Here is a 26,224-nt window from a genome sequence, read left to right as displayed (position 1 = left end):
ACTGGGGGCATGTCTTCTTCTTTTTTTTTTTTAATTTAATTTTTTTGACAGGCAGAGTTAGAGAGAGAGAGAGAAAGAGACAGAGACAGAGAGAAAGGTCTTCCTTTTTAGGTTGGTTCATCCCTCAAGTGGCCGATACAGCCGGCACGTTGCTGCCGGTGCGCTGCGCCCATCTGAAACCTGGAGCCAGGTGCTTCCTCCTGGTATCCCATGCAGGTGCAGGGTCCAAAGAGCTGGGCCATCCTCCACTGCACTTCCAGGCCACAGCAGAGAGCTGGCCTGGAAGAGGAGCAACCGGGACAGAATGTGGCACCCCGACCGGGACTAGAACCCGGTGTGTTGGCGCTGCAGGCGGAGGATTAGCCTAGTGAGCCGTGGTGCCCTCCTGGGGACATGTCTTCTAAAGATGATGCTCGTAAGATTATAAAAATTGAGTTGGGCCCAGCCTTTACCTTTACATTCTACCTGTCATGGGATTCTTCCTCCAGACATGCTCTGCCATTGCTATCCTGGAACTTGACCAGACAGCTAAACTAAGGGGGCCTACCCGGTCTTGTATAGTCAGAAAAAACCTCCTTCCTTCATAAGTTGCTTGTTTCAGGCACTTAGTTATATAGTAATGAAAAGCTGACTGATTCAAATGACTAGTGAATCATTGGCCCACTGTGAAATATTAATAAATTACCCTGCTATCATTATGATATTCTGATTATCAAAAGTTGGAAGACACAAAAAAAACATACAAAGAAGAAAAAGAAATCACCTGATTTTGCAACTATATATCAGCACAACTATAGCCTGGTGATCCCTTGCTCAAGATGGGAGTGATGGATTTTCAAGACGGATTTATGTGGGTTCTCCTTCTGGGTACCCTTGGCTGTCCCTTCAGCTGGGTGCATCTTCTCACAACTGGGATCTCTAGAGTGCTCTTCAGGAGTACTGCAAGGTAGGAAGCCCTGCTCAAGAAACCCACAGTCCTCTTTGTATCTCAGCAAAGAAAAAGTTTAAAGTTGGCCAAATCATTCATATCTTAGAACCCCTTCTGACTCTGACGTTCCATCTTCTCATCCATCAGTGACAATGCAATAGAAAAATCAACTCACGTTCTGGTCAAATGGGTTCCCTGGCATTTGCAGGCTAAACATGCATTTGAAGGATGGACTCCTTTACCATGCTGCCAGCCATCTCGTGAGGAGCGTCTCATGTCTGCTAGTTTTGGCTTCATGTATGCACTGACTGGATTAGTCATTTTTTAAAACTTTTTTTGGGGCTTTTAAAAAGAGATTTATTTTAATGACTAAGAAGGCAAGGCTCTTTTTCCTTTGAAATTTCTGAAACTCAGATATTAAACATAATGATCAATAACCATACCTTAATTTCTGTTCTGTAAGGAAAATGTCACTTTCATTCCTCTATTCATTTTTTCTTCTTGTTATATGCTCTCTGGTAACATGCACATCTGTTTTCTACAATTCATTCATTTAAATAATTGCTTGTATAAAATTCTGGATTTGGGTCTTGTCATTAGACTGTAGTCCCAGGAGAACTGTCACTATGTCAACCTGTTCATTTTATCTTCATAGCCCTTTCCATAATATTTTATTCTCTATGCTGAGGACACAAAGACAAATAAGAAAGAGTACCTGTGCTTAAGGAATTTACTGGATAATGGAAAAACTGATCAGTATTGATAGACACATCAGCAAGGGTTGCAATAACACAGAAGAGGGGCAGCTACAACTGGGAGGTGTACACGTAACAACATAGCAGGGAGGGCTTTGTGGAGGCAGTGAAACGTGAGTTACATGTTTGGTGCAAACTGAACTCAATCAGTTTAGTCACATACGACTCTCAGGTTCTTTCTGATAAATAAACATAGCTGGCCTGCAAGGTCTGAGACAGTGAGGCTTCCCCACTCCCCAACAACTTTACCACCAGGTTAGAAGGAAAGAAAGCTTCAGGCCAAATTCAATCACAATTTATTGGACAAAGCACCCTGCAGGCAGAACGAAGACAAAACATCCATACGAATGTTCTATAGGGCCAGGGAAGTTCTGAAAGTTTCTTTTCAGGAAGGTAGGACAGCAGGGTTCCATGCTGGTCCAGGCCAATGTTGGATGAGGAAGACCACATCAAAGCAAGGCCAAGGTATAGGCATTTCAAAGGTTATACAATTCACTGGATACTCACAGGCTGTGCAGGCTCAGGCTGAGAGTGACTCTAAATGCTTTTAGCATATCCACCTATAATCAATACCTTTAATAGTCATCAAGATAATAAGTCACTAGTTTTCCCTGACATTAATATGCTGAGGTTGTATTGTGTGTGCATCAGGATACAACAGCTTATTTGGAGTAGCTTCCCCAGGGGGAGGGTGGTTGGGCACTTTGGACAACTTGTTAGCTCACCACTCATGTAATTAAAACAAAAACTAACTGGTGCATACATAATATCACTGTAATAAACTGAAGAATTTTTTTTTTTTTTTTTTTTTTTTTTGACAGGCAGAGTGGACAGTGAGAGAGAGACAGAGAGAGAAAGGTCTTCCTTTGCCGTTGGTTCACCCTCCAATGGCCGCCGCTGCAGCCGGCGCACCGCGCTGATCCTGGCAGGAGCCAGGAGCCAGGTGCTTTTCCTGGTCTCCCATGGGGTGCAGGGCCCAAGCACCTGGGCCATCCTCCACTGCACTCCCTGGCCATAGCAGAGAGCTGGCCTGGAAGAGGGGCGACCGGGACAGAATCCGGCGCCCCAACCGGGACTAGAACCCGGTGTGCCGGCGCCGCAAGGTGGAGGATTAGCCTAGTGAGCCACGGCGCCGGCCCAAACTGAAGAATTTTAAAGTCAGTTATTTACACTGTGAGAATCCCCTCCGCCTCCCCTTGCACGTTATGTTAAGTAGCAATTAGGAGACCTGGGGTTTATAAAAGGAGTGCCCGCTAAGCTGAGAAGACAGATAAAAGTTCCTGAAGCCCTCCAGGCGTGTGCCCACCTTAGGGCCCTGGCACTGGCTGTTCTGTCTGCCTGGACTGCTCTTTCTCTGGATGTCCTCATGGAGAATTCCCTGACTTTTTACTTTACTCGGTTTCTGCCCAGAAGAAAAGGTTCCCACAGGCAGCTTCTGCTCAGTCATCTCTAAAATGTCACTTACTTTACTTTCCATTATCCTTTTGCATCCCTCTTCATAGCACTTTTCCTACACAAAATTACATAGGTTTTAAAAACTTTTTTCCTAGCTTCCTCTCCAGAATAAACTCCATTACGGGAGGAACTTTTTCATAAGACTGAATCTTCAGGGCTTGGAACAGGTGTTTGTACACAGTGGGTACTCAGTTCGGAATAATGTAGATATTTGTCATTTTCTCTTAATATATGCACAAAGAGATGTCTAGCCAGGTGATTGATTATCTGATATTAAGGATTATTTTGGAAAACTCATTGGTACTGCTATATGAAAAACACCTATTTAGTTTCTCTTCACTGTTACTTTAAATTGACCTGAAAGAGCTTTCTTTTCTGAGAGTGATAATCAAAGGCCAGGAAATTACTTACATTTTTAGATAAAGATATTTTTCATTAGACTATATGGCTATGCCTTGTTATTAATTAGGCATATCTTAGCAAAACTCAGTATTCTAAATCCTAGCCTCCAGCTCTTCATGCAGCAAGGTCTTAGAATGGGAGCTCACACTATAAGGAAAATGGGAAGTTGAAAGAAAGCACAGAAAAGACCAGCTGTGAAACTGTGGTTGCTGCTTGTTGGAATCCTTCCCTAGATAATTCACAACTCTGTCTTCATAATGTAGACCTCAAGAGAACTGCTAATATGCAACAGAGACCCAGGTGGGCCTCTCTTCGAGACTCACTTTTTGTTGAATCAATGAAAGAAAACAGAAGAAAACTAATACAGACAGCCCATGCCTAACCATTTTGCAAAGTGCAGAAATGAGGCTCACAGAAGCCACGTGTCTGCTTGAGCCACACAGTGAGAGAGCAACTGTAACAGCACAAGAGCACTGCTATCCACTCACCCGTCAAGGCACTTCCTTCATTCTGCTAACACCTTGGACTAGAGTGTCACAGTCCTCCATTCCATTTAAAAATTCTAATTACTTTTTTCCTAGAGACATTTGCCTCTGTGATGGCTAATTTTAATGTGTCAAATTGGCAAGGTGATGGTGCCCCCATTGTTTGGGACAAAATCACTCTAGATGTTTTGGGAAGACATTTTTTGGATCTAATTAACATTTAAATCAGCAGACTCCCAGGAACACAAATTACCCTCTACCATGTGAGTGAGGCTCAACCAATCAGTGAAAACCTTAAGAAAAAAACCCGAGGATCCTCCAGAAGCAAGGAATTCTGTCTACAAATAAGCTCCTGTTAAAGTTTCCAGTCCAGACTACATTGTTGAGACTTGCCAGTTCCCACTGTTGCATGAGGCAATTCCTTAAATCCCACCCCCTCCCTCAGATAGAGCATCCTATTTGTCCTCTTTCTCTGGAAAACCTTGACCAATACAGCCTGCAATACGTTAACAGATGAACACACTTTTCAAAGTGGTTGGGCTCGTAGCTCTCCTTATAGGTTTTATACATTATCATTTTTTTTTAACCTCCGCCAAGAGAACAAAGTGGAGATGAAAAAGGGGAAGGACTTTTAATTTGTTAACTTCTGCCTCTCTTGGCACTCATGGAGGAATGAAAGGCACAATCCTCTCAGGCCCATTTGTGAGTGTCAGGACAGGTCCAGCAGCCTCTTGGCCTCTGGGCAGTAAGACAACTGTAGGGATCATCATCTCAAAGAGTTCTGTGGTGTAAAAATGACCACGACGTTGCCTCACCTATACATCCCATTGAGCATGGTCCTGGAGTGAAGTAATCCATCCAGTTTCCCAGGAGGGCAGCCCTTGAGCTCAGATCCTGTGTTCATATTGGGCTGGGGGATCCAAAAATCCACAACTTTTTTTTTTAACTTTTATTTAATGAATATAAATTTCCAAAGTACAGCTTACAGATTACAACGGCTACCCCACCCCCATAACTTCCCGCCCACCCACAACCCTCCCCTTTCCCACTCCCTCCCCCTTCCATTCACATCAAGATTCATTTTCAATTCTCTTTGTATACAGAAGATCAGTTTAGCATATATTAAGTAAAGATTTCAACAGTTTGCACCCACATAGAAACACAAAGTGAAAAATACTGTTTGAGTACTCGTTATAGCATTAAGCCTCAATGTACAGCACATTAAGGACAGAGATCCTACATGAGGAGTAAGTGCACAGTGACTCCTGTTGTTGACTTAACAAATTGACACTCTTGTTTATGGCATCAGTAATCACCCTAGGCTCTTGTCATGAGCTGCCAAGGCTATGCAAGCCTTTTGAGTTCACCGACTCTGATCATAAAAAATCCACATCTTTTATCTATAGACTCTCTTCCCTTACCTTCTCAGGACTCTGTCTCCCTACTTTCCTGATAGAAAACTTTCTGTAATTTTCTTAGCAACCATCTCAGTTCCAAATTATAACCAAAAATTGCTCACTAAGATCTTTCTCTTTCATTGTATTAGACAGCTAACACAGGTGAATTTAAGCTGAAGATAATCATTTTGATACAAATAAATCCCTATTTAAAGATTTTTGCAAAAAACCCACATACAAGAACAATGTTTTCATAGAAACAAGTCAGAAGCAAAATTATTATATAATTCAAGCAATGCAAAAGAAGGGGCTCTAAGAATGAAGAATTCTCCCATCCTGAAAATTCATTTTTATATGACAATAACATCTCCACCTGAATAGAAACTATTGGCATAAACTAATATTTCCCCTCTTTTATTTGATTGTTTGGGTGGATACAGCATCTTCGAGTTCTGCCAACACTGCAAAATTACCTTGCCCCCAGTTCCAGACTCACAGACTGTGACTCACCACAGAGACTGTCTATAGGAAATTGTGGAGCAACTCCATTACACTTCTCCAGGCCATAGTCTTCCAGCAGCATCCCTTTCCCAGGAGACTATCGGTGAAAGTGCCCTCTTAGCCCAGCTTGGCACACTTGCACGAGGGCTGAAATAAGAAAACAGCAGAAAAATTATTTCCCGTAGAGAAGCAGACTTCTCTCCACACTACTCTGAAGATGTTGGAGTGACTGATAGCTGCTAAATCCTAATCAGCAATTCAATTTATCTCAGATCTTGAGGCAGCTAGCAGCCTGGATTATACAGTTTGCCTCCGGAGAGCAATCTTTTCCCTTGATCAGACTTCCACTGTGATCTACAGACCTGCCACAACTCACAACAATGCAGAGAGTGATAACTGGAACTTTACCAGCAAGAGATAGAAAAGGTTGAACTCCCGCAGAATGAAATGATGAGAATGAAGCAAGAGCTCCCCATGTGTGCTGGTCTACACAACAGTTCTGAATATGCTCAGCTAAACGGAATCTATGCTCCTTCATTGCATGGGGAGGGAGCTGTAAAAACATGCTCATATTTTCCCTAAGTGTCAATTTCTAATATTGATGGCAGATGATTTTGCTTCCAGTTTATTTTGCTCATTTTTTTTAAAAAATTTGATTTGTATGAACATTTCTTTTTGGAACAAGCCATTAATTATTTATCACTGTGTATTAGGTATGTTGCATGCATGGGCTGCTCAGCAGGAGAAATGTAATGGACTAGAGATTTTAGTAGTTATGCTGCAGGGAAACCAGACAGTTTATGATCTTATAGACGAGGAATATTAGGGTCATTCATTACACAGGGCTTAAAAATGAGCTTTTATTTTTCTGGTTCGTAAGAAAAGGTTATTCTCAATGAAAGATGCTCAGTGTATTGTCACAAAATAACTGCCTAACCCCTTGTATCCTTCAGGGTTTAACTGGGAAAATGGACTCTTTGGGTCTTATATGTTAAGAGATGTATTGCAAGGAATTGAGTTGTGCAGTTGTGGAGGGAGGCTAGGCAAGTTGGAAATTTGTGAGAAGGAAGACTGGAATCTCAAGCCAGAGGAGCTGCTGTCCACTGGCAGAATTTTCTGGGAAGCCTCAGTTTGCCCCTTCTTCCATTAACTGGTTGCATCAGGCTCGCCTATGTTACCTGGGATAACCTCCCTATCTTGAGGTCAAGAATAGCTGACTCCATTGCATCTACAGCCCTAATTCTCCCTTGTTGTGACACATGGCGTGTTCCCAGGTCATGGGCAGTTTTGAAGGCTGTTATTCTTCACTGAAACTCCTGTGGTGATTTTTAAAATTTTATTTTAGAGAAATCTCCATCACCAGGTCTGGAACCCCTCTCTATTTTTGTAAGTTTTTTCTCAGGCAGTCTCCAGTGAGGTATCTGAACTTTTTTTTGTTTTATTTTTTTTGGTATTTTTTAAAAGATTTTTATTTATTTATTTGAGAGGTAAAGTTACAGACAGTGAGAGAGAGAGAGAGAGAGAGAGAGAGGTCTTCCATCCCCCAGTTCAGTCCCCAAATGGCCGCAATGGCCAAAGTTGGGCCCATCTGAAGCCAGGAGCCAGGAGCTTCTCCCGGGTCTCCCACCTGGGTGCAGGGGCCCAAGGACTTGGGCCATCTTCTACTGCTTTCCCAGGCCACAGCAGAGAGCTGGATCGGAAGACGAGCAGCTGGGACTTGAACCCGTGCCCATATGGGATGCTGGCACCGCAGGTGGAAGATTAACTTGCTAGGCCACAGCACCGGCCCCTGAACTTGTTTTCTAATCAAGATTCCTCCTGCAGGTGCCCTAGAGAATCAACTTCTCCCTTCTCTAATGGCACTTGGACACAAGGAAATTTGTCAGAGTTTTCTCTACCTGTATTCATTCTGCACACATTATTTCTTCTAAGCTTCCAAGGAAATGTTTAAAATTGGTATTCAATTTTGGAAGAAGACAAGATTTAAGAAAAATGAATTGAATGTTGGTACAGGATTAAGAAATGTGTTTTAGGCATTAACAATATTTGTGCAACTGGATGGAGCGGGTTATTGATCTTTCCGTTCAAGTTTAAAAATAATAATTTGCCAAGAATGATGATTAAAGATTAAACTGCCTAATGTATATGAAAACACTTTCAAAAGGTTGAAATGCTATCTATACCATAAAGTATAAAATTTTAGAGCTTAGAAGTGGTCATCCAATTTAATTAAAGATGTGACAGACTGATTTTTTTCTTAATACTTTTTGAATAGGTTTTCTGATAGTTCAGAGGAAAGTTTTCTCCAAGAATTTGAATTTATTCTAATATTTCATATCCTAAGATAGTGATCTTATTTTAAGGGCAAAATAACTTATACATAATTTATATTTACATTTCTAAAGTAACAAAAATGATTTTTAAAGTCCAAAAAGTTATAAGAACAAAATAATAATGGCACATATTTCAAATGTTTGTGCCTTTTAATATTTCTGGAAATTTTTATCTCTTAGCTAACTTCCCTTCTTTTTTTAACTTTTATTTAATGAATATAAATTTCCAAAGTACAGCTTATGGATTACATTGGCTTCCCCCCCATAACGTCCCTCCCATCCACAACCCTCCCCTTTCCCGCTCCCTCTCCCCTTCCATTCACATCAAGATTCATTTTCAATTCTCTTTGTATACAGAAGATCAGTTTAGCATACATTAAGTAAAGATTTCAACAGTTTGCTCCCACACAGAAACATGAAGTGAAAAATACTGTTTGAGTACTAGTTATAGCATTAAATCACAATGTACAGCACATTAAGGACAGAGATCTTACATGAGGAGTAAGTGCACAGTGACTCCTGTTGTTGACTTAACAAATTGACACTCTTGTTTATGGCGTCAGTAATCTCCCTAGGCTCTTGTCATGAGTTGCCAAGGCTATGGAAGCCTCTTGAGTTCACCGACTCTGATCATATTTAGACAAGGTTGTAGTCAAAGTGGATAACTTCCCTTCTTTTATAAATGAGGAAAGTGAGGCAAAGAGAACTTATGAGTGACAGCCAAGGAGGGGAGTAGGTTGTTGCGTCTCCATTCATGGTTCTTCTCTGGGATATTATTTTGTGTAAAGGATTTATTTTTCTTTCCTTTTTTTTATTTGACAGGTAGAGTCATAGACAGTGAGAGAGAGAGACAGAGAGAAAGGTCTTCCTTCCATTGGTTCACTCCACAAATGGCCGCTATAGCCGGAGCTACACTGATCCGAAGCCAGGAACCAGGTGTGAGGTGCCTCCTCCTGGTCTCCCATGGGGTGCAGGGCCCAAGCACTTGGGCCATCCTCCACTGCACTCCCTGGCCACAGCCAGCAGAGAGCTGGACTGGAAGAGGAGCAACCGGGACTAGAACCTGGCACCCATATGGGATGCCGGCACCGCAGGCAGAGGATTAACCAAGGGAGCCACGGCACCGGCCCCTGTGTAAAGGATTTATTACTGCTCCTATTATTTTCCAGACCCTTCAATACTGAGTTGCATGTTTGACTTTTGTAACCAAAAGTATGTATTTTCAGGCAGTGAGCCATCCCCTCTTTTTAATTTAACTAATTCTGCATATCCAGAGCTTTATAACACATCGAACTCAGGAAAACCAACAGATTGCTTCTTCCTAACCTTCATATTTGTTTACGTCATTCCCTGTTTAAACCTTTGTGACTCCTATTTCCTTATGATTAAATCCCAAATCTGGGGTGGATTCAGGTAGCCACTTGGAATGCCATCTCCCATGGGAGTTCCTGGATCAAATTCTGGTTCCTCTGCTTCCTGCTGCTGTGTGCCCTTGAAGGCGGTAAGGGAAGGTGTCCCCGCCCTGTTTGTGGGAGCCTTAGATTGAGTTCTGCCCTCCTGGTTTTGGCTTAGCCCAGCCCTAACTGTTGCAGGCATTTTGGAGAGTGAATCCAGTGGAAAGATTTCTATTTCTCTCTACCTCTATATATCTCTCTGCCTCTCAGTCTTCCAAATAAAAACGAAGATAAATAAATAAAACATGTTTTAGAAAAAGGAAGGAGAAAATCCCTAACAGCCCTGCAAAGCCACACATGCACGGGCCCCTACTTACCGCCTGCTGTCATCCTTTAGTGCCTCCCCCACGCAACAGCCCCACAGTGCTGCAGCCAGGCCTTACTCTGTCATGTTTTTAGGCCTTTGAACCACGGGCTTCAATGCCCAGAGCAGCTTTTCCCCACCACTGGATCACTTTGGATAACTGCCACTTATCTTCCAAATAGCAGTTTAAACGTCTCTTCTTCTAGGAAACCTTTGCTGACCACTCTTAAACAGGGTCAGTCTCATCTCCAGTGTCACCACACCGAATTCTGTGCTCCCCTTTATCTACCTTTTTAAAAAAAAAGATTTATTTATTTGAAAGTCAGAGTTACACAGAAAGAGGAAAGGCAGAGAGAGAGAGAGAGGTCTTCCATCAGCTGGTTCACTCCCCAGATGGCCACAATGGTTGGAGCTGCGCCAATCCGAAGCCAGGGGCCAGGAGAATCTTCTGTGTCTCTCACAAGGGTGCAGGGGCCCATGGGCTTGGGCCATCTTCTGCTGCTTTCACAGGCCACAGCAGAGAGCTGGATCGGAAGAAGAACAGCCAGAAGAAGAACTGCTACCCATATGGGATGCTGCGCTTCAGGCCAGGGCGTTAACCCACTGCGCCACAGTGCCAGCCCCTTATCTAGCTCTTACCACTGAGTGTGGACACTTCATGTCTTCTTCCCTGCCATCTCCAGGAAGACTGGAGTGGCTTTCTATCCTCAATACCCAGCTGAGTGCATGGCAAATAGTAGGCCCTCGGTATGTGGAATGGAATACATTAGTGAATGAAGAGTGAATGTAGTCTGTCACTCACCCAGGCTCTGGGCTACAGCCTATACAGAGCATTCCTCAGCCTCTGCCTGTGCCCCTGCTGAGGAATGCTGGGGAATCATGTGCTGGTTGCAGATATTCTATATCCAAGAACAGTGCTTCCATAGGCCTGGGTTTTGTGTGTACGTGGAGCTGGCAGGTGCTCTTGCCTTGGAAATTTCAGTGTTACCTGTGATGATAAGAGACCCTGAGAGCATGGCATGAGCTGGAGGCCATGAAATTTGGAACTGGTGGCCCTCTGGGTAGCAGATAAAACCTTGTCTGTAATCACATCATCTTTAGGGTCCTGTGAGATGTCAATTTGCAGAAGGCATTTAATGAGCTTGATTGGGAGAGGACAAAATCAGTATCTGGTGTTTATTTGAAGAAATAGTATAGCATCTGACCTGCTTTTACTCACAACATGTCTGACACCAAATGTATGAGCATTTCTTCCTATGCCAAATGAATCTCCAACTCTCGAAATACCAAGTGGATGTCTGACAGTCCAGTTATGTCATTGACTCCCCAGAGTTGCCACAGATTCCATGACTAAGGGCTCAATTCCTTACAACTTTTCCCACTCTATTTTTTTGAGAGGCAGAGTTTCCATCCATTGGTTCACTCCTCAAATGGCGACAGTAGCAGAGGCCAACACTGGGGCTAGGAACTCAATCCAGGTATCCTACATCAGGGTCAGGGACCCAGCTGTTTGAGTCATCACCTCTACTAGTAGGAGCTGGAGTCAGGAGCCAGAATTTGGAATTGAACCAGGCATTCTAATGTGAGACGTGGGCATCTTAACCGCTAGACCAAATTCTCATTGTGGCTGTCACGTTAGATACCAGTCCCAAGTCCTAGGTTAGCACTGGCAGTAAATTAAGGGTTTCCACAGCACAGTCCCCTCTTCAATTCAATAACTTTCTAGAATAGATTCCAAACTGGAAAAAACATTACTTTGCATGGGGACACTGCATCATGTCCAACAACAGGCAAACATTTCAAACCCTGTCATTTAGGGGTTTTTGTTTGCTTGTTTCTTAATTTCCTTATGTAGGCATTGTTGATTAAATCACTGGCCATTGGTGATTGACTTGATCACCCTGGAAAAGGTTGGGACTGAAAGTTGCAACCATCTCATCTTTGGTCATCTTTGGTCTTTCTGGCCACCAGCTAACATCCTGAAGACCTGTAAGTGTCTCAGCCTCCATTCATCTCATTATCATACAAAGGATATGCATGATTCCAGAAATTCCAAGGGTATTAAAAGCTGCGGGCCAGAAAAAGGGGGGAAAAACCCAATATGTTTTTTTAGAAGAAATCTTAGAATCTTAGAAGCATCTTCTTTGAAGCAAATTGTTTGAAAATTTTACCATTGTGTGATATAGGATTGCAGAATTGAACAGAGTTACCCTAAATCCTTTTTACCATTGTGTGATATAGGATTGCAGAATTGAACAGAGTTACCCTAAATCCTTCTTACTATTGTCCGCGTCAATCACATTTAGTCTGCCCGGTGCTCTGTCTAGCCAGTCTCAGGTGATAGACATTCCTCCTTCCTTCTCTTTCGTGATTCCCTCCTGGGGTATAAGAGACAGAACTGTAGGAGTAGCAAATAGATTCTTGTCTGTGAATAAGAGAAAAATCAATCCCTCCCTCACCTAATTTGATAGTTTACTTTTTTCATCAGTAGCACTCATTCCTATTGTAAACACACACAATTGTTTACAGCTTTTGTTCTTGATTTTTGGCCTGCAGGTGACAGAATTCAAATGAGGAACCCCACATAGGCTTTTTAAAGATTGCCAAAGTCTAGGTGGTTACTATTTGATCAATGTAAATTAGAAAATTTAATTCCCATTTCCTTCCTTCTGCTATTCACCTGTCTGTTTTAGAAGAGACTTCAGGTCGGCGCCATGGCTCAATTGGCAAATCCTCCGCCTTGCGGCACCGGCACACCAGTTCTAGTCCTGATCGGGGCGCCGGATTCTGTCCCGGTTGCCCCTCTTCCAGGCCAGCTCTCTGCTGTGGCCAGGGAGTGAAGTGGAGGATGGCCCAAGTGCTTGGGCCCTGCACCCGCATGGGAGACCGGGAGAAGTACCTGGCCTCTGCCATCGGATCAGCGCGGTGCGCCGGCTGCAGCACGCCAGCCGCAGCGGCCATTGGAGGGTGAACCAACGGCAAAGGAAGACCTTTCTCTCTGTCTCACTCTCTCACTGTCCACTCTGCCTGTCAAAAAAAAAAAAAGAAGAAAAAAAAAAGAAAAGAAAAGAAAAAGAAGAAGAGGAGACTTCAACACAGTCATGTGTTAAAAAGTGTTCATTTGGTGCCTGCTGTCATCCACTGGTCTTCAAAAATTTCAAAGATAATTCAAAGATGCAAAAACTATGCATAGATTTCAAAATATTTTCCACTAAAATCAAATTACCTTTTAGTTCTACTTTGCATGGAATTTTTTTAAAAAGCTGTATTTATTTATTTGAAAGTTAGGCCAGAAAGAGAGAGAGAGAGAGAGAGAGAGAGAGAGAGAGAGAGAGAATCTTCCATCTGCTGGTTCATTCCCCAGATGGCTACTATGTCCCGGGGCTTGGGCCATCTTGAAGCCAGGATCCCAGCAGCTCCATCTAGGTGGCAGGGGCCCAAGCACTTGGTCCATTTGCCACTGCTTTTCCCAGGTCATTAGCAAGGAGCTAGATCAGAAGTGAAGCAGCAGGGACACAAACTGGAGCCCACATAGGATGCTGGTGTCACAGGCAGTGGTTTTAGCTGCTCTGCCACAGTGCTGGCCCCTCCATGGACTTTTCAAAGTCTTCTGGTATCAGACTGTGCTGGGATCTGATGAGGCGAAAACCTGAGTCACCTCATGATGTTTCGGTGGTAGAAAGATACCTTAATTACATAATAACTTTAGTAAATGTAAATTGCAGCTGTTGCAAACACTACATAGCTGTATCAACAGGTTATTTCTGATAGCAAAGGACAACACAAACAGAAGGAGTCAAATCAGGACTGTGGAGTGGATGCCTAAGGATTTCCCTTCCAGACTCTCACAAAATTGCCTTTGTTTGCTGAGGAATGAGCAGGAGCACAGTCGTGGTGGGGAAGGGCTCTCTGGTGAAGCTTTCTTCTGCTGAAGCTTAGTTTAACTTTCTCAAAATACCCTCACAGGGAGCAGATGTTGTTGGTCTTTAGTTTTCCAGGGAGTCGACAAGCAAAATGCCTCGGCATTTCTAATAAGTGCTTCCATGAGCTTTGTTATAAGAAGTGAGTATGAGTTTCTTTTGATGCAAAATAATTTTGAAATTCAAGCAAAGTATTTTCATATTGTGCATTTCCCATGAACCTTTTAAAGACCCCTCACACTTCCTAACAATAATCTAACCTGCCACAGTGACTCATGGAGAGAATCTAGTGGACAATTTGGGAAGCAACAACCTAAGTGAGGCTTGACTGAAAGCTCTCTAGAGAGACAACAGTTTTGGGTCGTGGAGAGAAGGTGGGCGGTGCTAGAGCTCAGGGAATGAGCAGCAACGTGGAGCAAGCTGATCCTACAAGGAAAACATGGCTAAACCACAAACTGAGCTGTAGGCTACACTGAGGTCTTTGACTCTTTATCTTAAATAGTTAATATTCTGTATTGGAAAATTTACTTGTGCATTATCCAATTCCCTTTTTTCTCTTTTCTTCCTTATGAATTTAGAACAAAAAACTAAATTATAATTAAAAATATAAAAACAAAATAATATGAATATAGTTTTCTTTTCTTTCTTTTTTTTTTTTTTTTTTTTTTTTGACAGGCAGAGTGGACAGTGAGAGAGAGAGACAGAGAGAAAGGTCTTCCTTTGCCGTTGGTTCACCCTCCAATGGCCGCTGCGGCCGGCGCACTGCGCTGATCCAAAGCCAGGAGCCAGGTGCTTCTCTTGGTCTCCCATGGGGTGCAGGGCCCAAGCACTTGGGCCATCCTCCACTGCACTCCCTGGCCACAGCAGAGAGCTGGTCTGGAAGAGGGGCAACCAGGACAGAATCCGGCGCCCCAACCGGGACTAGAACCCGGTGTGCCGGTGCCGCAAGGCGGAGGATTAGCCTAGTGAGCCGCAGTACTGGCATGAATATGATTTTCAATACATAGTCTTCAAAAGTAGCAACAGGCAGAAGTTCATTTATTGTTTTGATACATTTTGGATTGTTTGTTCTGTTTCATACTCCATAAAAACTAGTTCCAAAATATCTAACATAATACATATGGTTAAATTCAACCAGAAAAATTGATTCTACAAAATGATCCCTTTAAAATGCACTGGTAATTGTATTTGAAATTGCATCACACATTATGGGATATTAGTGCAATTTGCTCAAAAAAAGTAAAGGTTTTACCTGATAGAATAGCTAGTAAATACAGATACTCTACCTATCCATATTTCTATTGTCAATATTTTCTTAGTGGACTAAATAGAAGGTCTAAATTTAGCCATCCATTTTTCTTATAGAATATTGTAATTTCCACTCAAGGGTATATTAATTTAATTTCTTGACAAATAATATTTTCACAGCATGAAATACATCTAGTGGAACCACATAATTTCTGATGTAACCCATGATAATTTCCAGAGTGAAAGGGGGACCATTACAAATAGTGAATATACCAGAAGATCCTCAGGAAAACATGAACATCTGGCTCACTCCAGGTATATCCAGATAGAATTCGGCCCATTAAGACAGAACACAGTTCTCTTTATCTGTATAATTAGGAAGATGACCAGACAAGTTCTTATGCGTGAAACCTGGGAGTGAATGTTACACAGAGAATTACATATGCTGAAATAGGATTGACTGCTCATGGTGAGGAGGAGAGAGAGTGCCCTCTGAGGACTGAGTGTGGCTAACAAAGGAGGGAGCTTTGGCTGACAGTGGAGAGCCTCGCAGGCTCCTCATCAGATAGACCTGAGTGTGCAGTTCACGGTGCACCGTGGCCACATTGCATTGCTGTCTTGTGTCTCAATTTCCTCTTAAGCAACTCAGTGTTGCTGCAAATGTTTGATAAAATACTAACATAAAGTAAGCTCTCAACAGGATTACTATCCACAATAAATGAAAAAGGATATAGACCCCACTCCTAGTTCCTTATGACTAAGCAACCGGTGATAATACTTAAGTCAAGTGGCCAAGGTGAAGTGTCTCCAGCATGGTTCCCCTGTGGACCCATTCTCCATGACTCCACGCCATCTGTTTTGGGCTATCTACTACTTGATTCAGAGGCTTTACTCTTCATATTGCAGGAAGTGCCTACTCTTTGTATTGCAGATGCTCAAATAGACACTTGTACAATATTCATGAAGTATCATCTCCAGGGTCTTTCCTTCCATTCCACATGCTCCATATAGTGCTGGCTCCACCTGTGACCAGACACTGCTGCCCTCTCTGCTGAGGTCAGAATTTGATGCACTGTGGAGCTCCAAAGTAATTTTGAAACATGTTTTTGAAGAGGAATATCTTATGCTGAAAGCAATGGCTAAAAGTGAGTCCCCTTGCACAGCTCAGGTCCATGATGTTTCCTTATAGCACACAGAATATGCCCTAGTAATCCAGCCCAGAGATATTGCTGTTTAGCCATTTCCCACTTCATCTCTAGGTCTAGATTATGCCTACACCTGGCACTGTTATCTAGTCAGCATCAAGGTGCAATCTAATATCCAGACACCCAGCATTGCTGCTAGTGTCATCAAACTGCTAGAATTTCTTCACACTCTCTATAGCAATATTCTGAATCTATTCAACAGAGCACTGCCCACCACTGCACCCACCTTCAAGGTCAGATTGAATTGGGATATGCTACACACTGTAACTTCTAAGAAATTCATAAATCATTTATATATTTTAAAATGGTAAGTCCTACGCTAAAAAAAGTTCAACTTGGGTTCACCACAACACAAATTTATATAAGCATGGGACCCTTTTGTCATTTACAACTATTAACGAAAATGGCACTAGTATTCAGGAAATACCTTTTGGAAAATGCTGCTTCATAAGGTGTGGTTCTATGTCTATTCATTTCAGATACTGTTTTTTAATACATTCTGCTTTTGAAGACACCATGCAGAGGTGATCTGATTTATTCTTCTCGGAATGCATATAAGATTGGTAAATTTAGCTTCTAAGTGGTTTATATGATTGCATGATAAATCTGAAGCCCATGCAAATTACTCTGGAGTCTGTACAGCATTAGACCTATCATAAAAGAAATCAAGCTATGGGTGAGCTATTAAGTAGTTTAATAAAATTTGAAAACAGAATGGATAGCACAAGGCTACCAACCAAGACTTGATTCATCCACTCTACCGTTATTTCTATGCAAGTGATAAGAATGGAGTAAATCTAAAGTTAAAAAATGTGTGTCATCTCTCTCATCACTGCATGACTTTGTAGGAGAGAGAAATTCTGAGCAATTCATTCCAATCCCAGTAAGTAGAGCTGGGATAATCTGAAACCCTATACTTTGTGTGTTCAGAAACTTAACCTTTTCTATTTCTTTAAGAGTAACTGAATTGTAGGCTGGCATTGTGACACAGCAGTTGAAGTTGCTGCCTGCAATTTTAGAATTCCATATGGGCATCGGTTTGAGTCCCAGTGGTTCCACTTTCCAGCTCCCTGCTAATGTGCCTGGGAGGGCAGCAGAGGATGACTGAAATCCTTGGGTCCCTGCACCCATGTGGGAAGAACCAGATGAAGCTCCTGGCTTTGGCCTGGCTCAGCCCCAGCTGTTGCGGCCATTTGGGGAGTGAACCAGCAGATGGAGGATCTCTCTCTCTCTCTCTCTGACCCTCTCTTTCTGTAACTCTGCCTTTCAAATAAATAAAATAATCCATAAAAATTGAGTAACTGAATTCTAAGGGATTTATGCAGAATCATGTCAAAGTCAAAGTCAATCTAAATATAAAATTATTGACTCATAATTGTGGCTATTGTTTATAATGATGGGAGGTAAGATTTTAGAGAGTATTATACAGGTTTTTTTTTATCTACTGCTTAGCTAGTTCTGTTAAGTATAGCAATAAGTCACCTTATATTTGGGCTTCCTCTCTTCTTTTACCTCTTCCTTCTTATTCCCATTCCTATTCTACCTTCTCTATTTAGCTCTTTTCCAATTCTACCAAGGAACCTCTCAAAACAAGAGAAAGAAATGAGGAAAATATTGTAATCTTGTGAAATATTTTGTCTCAACTATTACAGAATCCAAGAAAATTAGGTCTTAGCCACATGTTTATTTATCTAAATGCCAAATCTTCTATGTAGTATGTGCACCTGACTCAGCTGGATCTGGGTAAATGTTGGAAATGCCTTCCCGTGGCATGTCATTTTTCTATTCTTCATGTAGGTAGACATTCACCCCACTCCACATCACTTCCTGCTATTACAACTTATGATTTAAAAAACACCCAGTTTCATCAACGCTACAGTTATGAATCACTTCAGAGGATAATTCTTTTATTTATTTAATTATTTATGTTGTTATTCTGGAACCAAGCTCTCAGTATACATTCTATGTAGGGCCCAAAAACCCTACATAGGGTAACTGTGTAAATATTATATTTTATTAGTCAGACATCTTTATTTTGTTCAGGTCAACATATGTTTCTTCAGAATATTTTTAATTTTTTAAAAATAAGAGTTTATTAGTAGATTCTCTGGGACTTAATGAGTCTCCTTGGCTTGTTGGAACACCTCACTTGCATTAATTCAGTTCTTTACCTTTATTAAAGGAGCAAAAGCACATACCGTATTCAAATAATTAGCATCACAGAATTTAAATTCAATGATTAACAGCACATTTAAACAGAAAATTATTGACTTATTGACACAGGAACTGAATTCATGTCTGAAACAAGAAAAATTTGGAAACACCAGAGAATTTTAGGAATTCTTAATTAATCTGAATCTTCTGCTATGTTAAAGACCTGTTATTCTTACAATTCATGTTATTTCTTGAAATGGGATCCTTTCGGGTCTTGGTTTTGTTTAATGCTTTGGCTTGGGAGATATCCTTCCAAAGTGCTTCCTGATAATGGAACGTGCACACAGTTAGCAAGTAATCCTCCCTCTGTGGCCCAAGGATAAGTTTGCATAGAAACTATGGGAGAGGAAACACAGAAGCTGGGCAATCTCTAGGTTGCAGTGTACATTACAGCTGTGTAGTGTGATCAGATTCTTCGGTGGGAAGTAAGCTGAGACTTTTCCATGTGAACTAATGACATTTCTGAAATGAGAGCAAACTTCCCCTATACTTTTAACAAGTGTACGAGAAGATAAGTGCTGTAATTGTGATGGGAAAGGGCATTCGTTATTTTACTAAATTCCCATATATTTGAAGGAACCAACAGCTACTACGTCCATACTAAGCGGAAAGTATCACAGAAAACAAAGCTTGCGATGCCAAAGGACATTCTTAGTACTTTCACTTATTGTGTCCTGTTTTTAAAAATGTACCTGAATGGCATTTGCATGGGACTGCTCAGGCCATCCATCTGGGCGATCCAGCACATCCTTGGAAAGAACCTAAAACCTCATCCTCCACTCAGTGCACATCTGAATCACAAGACATTCAAATTTCTTTCCTCAGAGCCCACAGCTCAAGACAATCTGCCCTGACTTCAATGTTCTTACGGTTTGTGTTGACCACCACTGGAGTTAGACATGGCTGACCTCTTTGCTTCTTCTTTTTTTTTTTTAAAAGATTCATTTATTTATTTGAAAGGCAGACTTACAGACACACACATACACACTCAAAGAGAGAGGAAGAGAGAGAGAGAGAGAGAGAGAGGATCTTCCATCTGTTGGTTCACTACCCAAATGACCACAATGGCCAGCACTGAGCCATCCTGGTTTCCTGCATGGGTAACAGGGACCCAATCACTCAGGCCATGTTCTGCTGCTTTCCCTGGCACATGATCAGGGAGCTAGGTCACAAGTGGAGCAGCAGTGATTGGAACAAATGCCCATATGAGATGCTGGCATTGCAGGCAGTAGCTTAACCAGCTGTGCTTCTGTGCTGGCCTTAATGACCTGTTCTTTCTATCAAAACTGTTTAATTATTTCACCTGCCAATTCTATCAGACAGATTTGATTAACATAAAGACACCACTTAACCTCTTCTAAACTGTGTTATCTCTTGCCCTGATATCACAGGGTCATAATTCATGGTGCTATTATCATATAATAATAATTCCTTAAACATAGGTAGTTAGAACATAGAACATAGAACTACATAGGTAGTTTTGTAATTGTTTCAATACTTCCTCATTTGCTTCCTTCCCAAAAGATCAACACAACCAGGAGAGGGCAACAGTAGTAGGGCAGTGATCAATCCTTGGCCCACAGTGATCTGGCCTCCACAGACTTCTACTCCACCTCCTTCTGCTCTCTGTAAACCCCTGTGTTACAGTACCACTAAGCTGCTGTGGGGTCATCAACAGACCCTGTTCTCTGTGATGCTTTTTCCGTGATTCCCTGATGGTAAGGGCAATGTGTGTCTTGCTTGGCATTACATCCCAACCCCTGTACACACTGGGAGCTCAACAAATACTTGTTGAAGAAATTAAAGAATAACCACCCGGAGCACACTTTCCTTCCAGAACCTTCAAAACTCAACGGAGATATGGGCTCTCAAAGACTATCAAACCACCCTCAGGTCTAATCAGGCACCTTGCTCTAAGCATAAACCTAGCATAGCACTCAAGACACCACAGTATTCTCTCTCTCTCTCTCTCTCTCTCTCTCTCTCTCTCTGTCCTCTCTCAGTTGTGACAGACTTGTGGGCAAAGTTTATATCTCGTTGACATTTGTCCACCCATTACATAAAGAACACCTGTCAAATAGGAGGCTCCTTAAGGCAGGCTGTTAAAGGAAAATGGGTCCCAACAAGGGGGTCTCTGGTTTGCAATCCTCTACTGGTGAAACCACCGGAAACTTCACCCTCTCAGGTCTTTAGTCTTTATAGGGGTCTCCTGAAAGAGTTGCAGGGGCCACTGGGTGAACATTACTATCACCCACTCTCCTTCTTTTAAGGCCATTTGACTCCCTCTGTCCTGATGTGCCCTAGAGCTGAGCATTTTATGATGCACATCTTCGGGGCCTGGCTCTGCAGTCAGCAATTTTGCACATTATTGTGTTGATTTTGCCTTAACTACTCTTCTGTCCTCTACCACACAGACTCAGAAAGATTCCTAATCCAAACAGTTCTTAGGCCTTGGCAACAGAGCTACTACCTGAGGTACAGCTCTCTCATTTGACTTGCACTCAGCTTATTCCAACCTGCTTCCTCCAGGAACTTGTCAAACCTTTTCCAGGTGCTGGGTTCCCTGTGTTATCTCATTAAAATCCACACACTCCACTTGCCCCCGCCTTCTTGATGAGCCCAACTGCCTCCCACTCCCCTAAGAGCAAATTGCTTTTCCATAAGCGTTTACTGCGTCTGAATTCAAGTGGCAGGCCCTGTGCTTGGTTGACCTGGGACTCAGCCCTGTAGATAATTCATCAACGTATCCAGTCACTGCTTCTCCCATGTGTCTCATCTGTCCTTACACACAGGGAGCCCCTGTCAATCTTTTGCTTGTTGGCACAGACATGCCTAGGCATGCCTGATTTCGCAGCCCAAGTCTGCTTAAGTCTTCACTCAAAGACCCTGTGTAAAATAGTAAGGAGATTCATATCCATGAATATTCAGCTGGCTATGGGATTTACAATCATTAATTATGACGTTGATAAAATTTGGAAAAGCACTCAGCGATTCTGGGGTGATAGCTGTCATATACAATTTGTTCAGCAGAAGTAATTAATTTTACAGATATTCAAGTGGGTGATTGTCAATTTTCTATATCCGTGCATAATGGCACGTGTGACATAGCTTTGAAACCGAGTTTTGTGCTCATTTAGTGTGCCGAAGAATAAAAGATAAATTAAGCCACTTATACCTGCCTTGGCTTATGGCTTTCATCTTCTGAGTCTTTTCATCTTATTCTTATCTCTTCCTCCCACCCTGTACATTTTGAATATGAAATGATGTGTTTTCAAAGAAGTTCCTAACACAATTACAAATTAACCACACTGTGACTATGTGATAGTAGAAAAGCAAATGTAGGTGTATTTTCTAATGCAAGATGTTACCAAAAACATGCAAATTCAATGTATGCTGGAAAAAGGCATGTCCTTTGGTCTAAATAGGAAGCTCACACATGTGGGTCTATGTGAGACAGTTAAATACTGCTATTCCTATCTTCCCAGTAAACTCATGAGCATCAGTATGTAGGTGTCTCTGTCTAGAGCAGCAAAGAACAGGAAGGCGAAGTGCTAGAACAAGCCTGGAAGGTTAGCGTGCACCAAACCTGGCTCCTGGCTTCCTGTCTCATTTTGAGATGGAGTAGACCTTCCTGAGGCTCCCCTTCACCATCACACTGCTGCTTGTATCACAGTGTCTGATCAGCCCCTGGGAGTCAATGATTACCACATTAGCTGCTCTATAAACTTGGTGATAGTTTAGGCATAATTGTGCAAGGCAAAATCAATAGCCTAATGCATAGGACAACAATGAGGAAATCTAGAGACCCCAGTGTTCTTAGTTTTCCATGCAATTATTGAGTACCTTCCCTATGCTAGATTGGGGTTGGGAATAAGCAGAAAAGAAGACACGTCTAAGAGGTTTTTATGTTTTTTAACTTTTATTTAGTAAATATAATTTCCAAAGTACAGTTTATGGATTACAATGGCTTTTCCCCCCTATAACTTCCCTCCCACCTGCACCCCTCCCATCTCCCGCTCCCTCTCCCATTCCATTCACATCAAGATTCATTTTCAATTCTCTTTATATACAGAAGATAAATTTAGTATATATTAAGCAAAGATTTCATCAGTTTGCACCCACACAGAACATAAAGTGTAAAATACTGTTTGAGTACTAATTATAGCATTAATTCACATTGGACAACACAATAAGGACAGAGATCCTACATGAGGAGTAAGTACACAGTGACTCCTGTTGTTGACTTCACAATTTGACACTCTTGTTTATGGCATCAGAAATCTCCGTAGGCTCTAGTCATGAGTTTCCTCTTGAGTTCGCTGACTTTGATCTTATTTAGACAAGGTCATAGTCAAAGTGGAAGTTCTCTCCTCCCTTCAGAGAAAGGTACCTCCTTCTTTGATGGCCCTGTTCTTTCTACTGGGATCTCACTTGCAGAGATTTTTCATTTAGTTGTTGTTTTTTTTTTTTTTTTTTGCCAGAGTGTCTTGGCTTTCTAAGCCTAAAATACTCTCATGGGCTCTTCAGCCAGATCCAAATGCCTTAAGGGCTGATTCTGAGGGCCACAGTGCTGTTTAGGACATCTGCCATTCTATGAGTTTGCTGTATATCCCACTTCCCATGTTGGTTCATTCTCTCCCTTTTTTATTCTATTAGTTAGTATCAGCAGACACTAGTCTTGTTTGTATGACCCTTTTGACTCTTAGACCTATCGTGTGATCAATTGTGAACTGAAATTGATCACTTGGACTAGTGAGATGGCATTGGTACATGCCACCTTGATGGGATTGTATTGGAATCCCCTGGCACATTTCTAACTCCACTATTTGGGGCAAGTCCGATTGAGCATGTCCCAAATTGTGCATCTCCTCCTTCTCTTATTCCCACTCTTATATTTAACAGGGATCACTTTTCAGTTAAATTTCAACACCTAAGAATAAAAGTGTGTTAATTAAAGAGTTCAACCAATAGTATTAACTAGAACAAAAAAATATAAAAATGGATAAAGTATTAAATTGTACATCAACAGTCAGGACAAGGGCTGATCAAGTCACTGTTTCTCATAGTGTCCCTTTCACCTGTTGAAGTGAAAGGTTTTTCTATCAATGGCTACCAAATGACTGTTTTATTCAACATCTGCTGTATCTGATCCTAAATTTACTAATCTCCAGCCTGTATTTTCTACCTTTGTGAATCACAGTAACTAAAGAAAAGATGTGGGGCCAGCGCCGTGGCTCACTTGGTTAATCCTCCTCCTGTGGCGCCGGCATCCCATATGGCTCTGGGTTCTAGTCCTGGTTGCTCCTCTTCCAGTCCAGCTCTCTGCTGTGGCCTGGTGGGTAGGGGGCAATGGAGGATGGCCCAAGTCCTTGGGCCTCTGCACCCACATGGGAGACAAGGAAGAACACTTGGTCCTGGCTTTGGATTGGTGCAGCGCCAGCTGTAGTGGCTATTTGGGGAGTGAACCAATGGAAGGAAGATCTTTCTCTCTGTCTCTCTCTCACTCTCTATAACTCTACCTGTCAAATAAAAAAAAAGGAGATGTATGTACAGTATGTAGCATGTAACAGAAAAAATATGCCAATAAATTTTACTTTTAACAAAAATTGTCCACAGCAGCAAAAAAAAAAAAAAAAAAAAATCAGAAGCCAACAATTCCACCTTTTATAATACCTCTATTGCATTCCCAGTAATTGAATATTTTGTATAATCTCAAAAATTAACTTCAATTCCTACATCATAAGAATAGCACACATAATGATTCAAAGTGGCTGAAGAGCTCCCCAAATCTTTGCAAACAACTAATGCACTTTTTTATGTGAGTGACCATATATGCAATAAGCAACAAAATGCCACTAAACACCTAATAGAATAGCTATCCTACAAAAGTCTGCCAATGCCAATTGCAGTCAAGGTGGCAGCACAGCAGGAACTCTTTTTCATTGTTAGTTGGAATGCACATAGTACAGCCACATTGAAAGGCAGTAAAAACAAATATAGGGGCTGGTGTTTTGGCACAGTGGGTAAGGTCGCTGCCTGCTACACTAGCATCCTATATGGGTACAGTTTGTGTACTGGCTGGTCCACTTCCAATCCAGCTCCCCGCTAATGCACCTGGAAAAAACAGTGGAAGATAAACCAAGTGCTTGGGCCCCTGCCACCCACATGGGTGACCCAGAAGTAGCTCCAGCCTTCTGGTTTCAGTCTGGCATAGTCCTGGCTATTGTGGGCATCTGAGAAGTAAGCCAATGAATTGAGAATCTCTCTCTTTCTGTGTCTCTTCTCTCTCTGTAAAGATTTGTTTATTTTTTTATTTGAAAGTGAGAGTGTCAGAGAGAGAAGTGGGGGAGGGAGGGAGAGAGAGAAGTGGGGGAGGGAGGGAGGGAGAGAGAGAGAGAGAGAGATATCGTCCATCTGCTGGCTCATTCCTTAATAGCTTCAATGGCCAGGTCTGGACTAGGCTGAAGCCCGGAGCTTCTTCTGGGTCTCCCACATGGATGCAGGAGTCCAAGGACTTACACCATCATTTGCCGCTTTCCTGGGCACATTAGCAGAGAGCTGAATCAGAACTGGAGCAGCTGGAATTTGAACTGTTGTCTATATGGGATGCTGGCATCACAGGCGGCAGCCTAGCTTTCTAAGCCATGACACTGGCCTCAATAAATAAATCTTTAAAAAAAAAAAAACAAATAGGGGATGGAATAGCAAGTAAAGCCACTGCTTGCGCTGCCAGCATCCCATATGGATGCATGTTCAAGTCCTGGATGCTCCTCTTCCAATCCAACTCTCTGTTAATGCCTGGGAAAGCAGTAGAAGATGGCCCAAGTCCTTGGGCTCCTGCACTTGTGTGGGAGACTCAAAACAAGCTCCTGGTTCCTGACTTCGGACCTGCCCAGCTCCAGCTATTGCAGCCATCTGGGGAGTGAACTAGTGGATGGAAAACCTCTCTCTCTCTCTCTCTCTCTCTCTCTCTCTCTCTGCCTCTGCCTCTGCCTCTGCCTCTCTGTAACTCTGTCTTTTGAATAAATAAGCATTTTTAAAAAGTGAATGTAACTGCTTCTGTTCTTTCCACGTGGGTTGCCCATGGTGACTTTCCTTACAGGGCAGAGTATAGAAACGAGAACAAAAGATTAACTTTATAGCTGAGAAACTTGATGAATGACCAGTCAGATGACCAGTGATAATACCAGCAGTGAGAAGTCATGTTGCTGGTACACTCGCTCAGTACAATGAGATGTGAATGTCATTTACTTTTGTGGTCTTCTTCCCCAAAATCCAAAGCTGAGTGTCATCCTGAAAAACACAAAATCAGCCGAATCCTATGGAGAGTTGATCTGCAAAATATATAATTAGCATTTCTCATAACTGTTCAGATCACCAAAACAAGGAATGTCTAGCCAACTGTCACAGCCAAGAAGGATCAAAGTAGCAACCTAGATGGGATCTGGGAATGGAAAAAGGTAAAAACTCAGGAAATCTGAATAAAGGAGGAACTTTGATTAATAATAATATGTGGAGTCTTCAAAGAGTTCATGGAAAATGTGCGATATACAAAGTACTATGCATGGATTTCAAAGTTTGACACCAAAATAAACCTATCTTTTAATTCCCAGTTCCCATGAA

Source organism: Oryctolagus cuniculus, chromosome 9 (assembly GCF_964237555.1).
Source record: "Oryctolagus cuniculus chromosome 9, mOryCun1.1, whole genome shotgun sequence".
Lineage (NCBI taxonomy): Eukaryota > Metazoa > Chordata > Mammalia > Lagomorpha > Leporidae > Oryctolagus > Oryctolagus cuniculus.
This window is presented reverse-complemented; position numbering follows the sequence as displayed.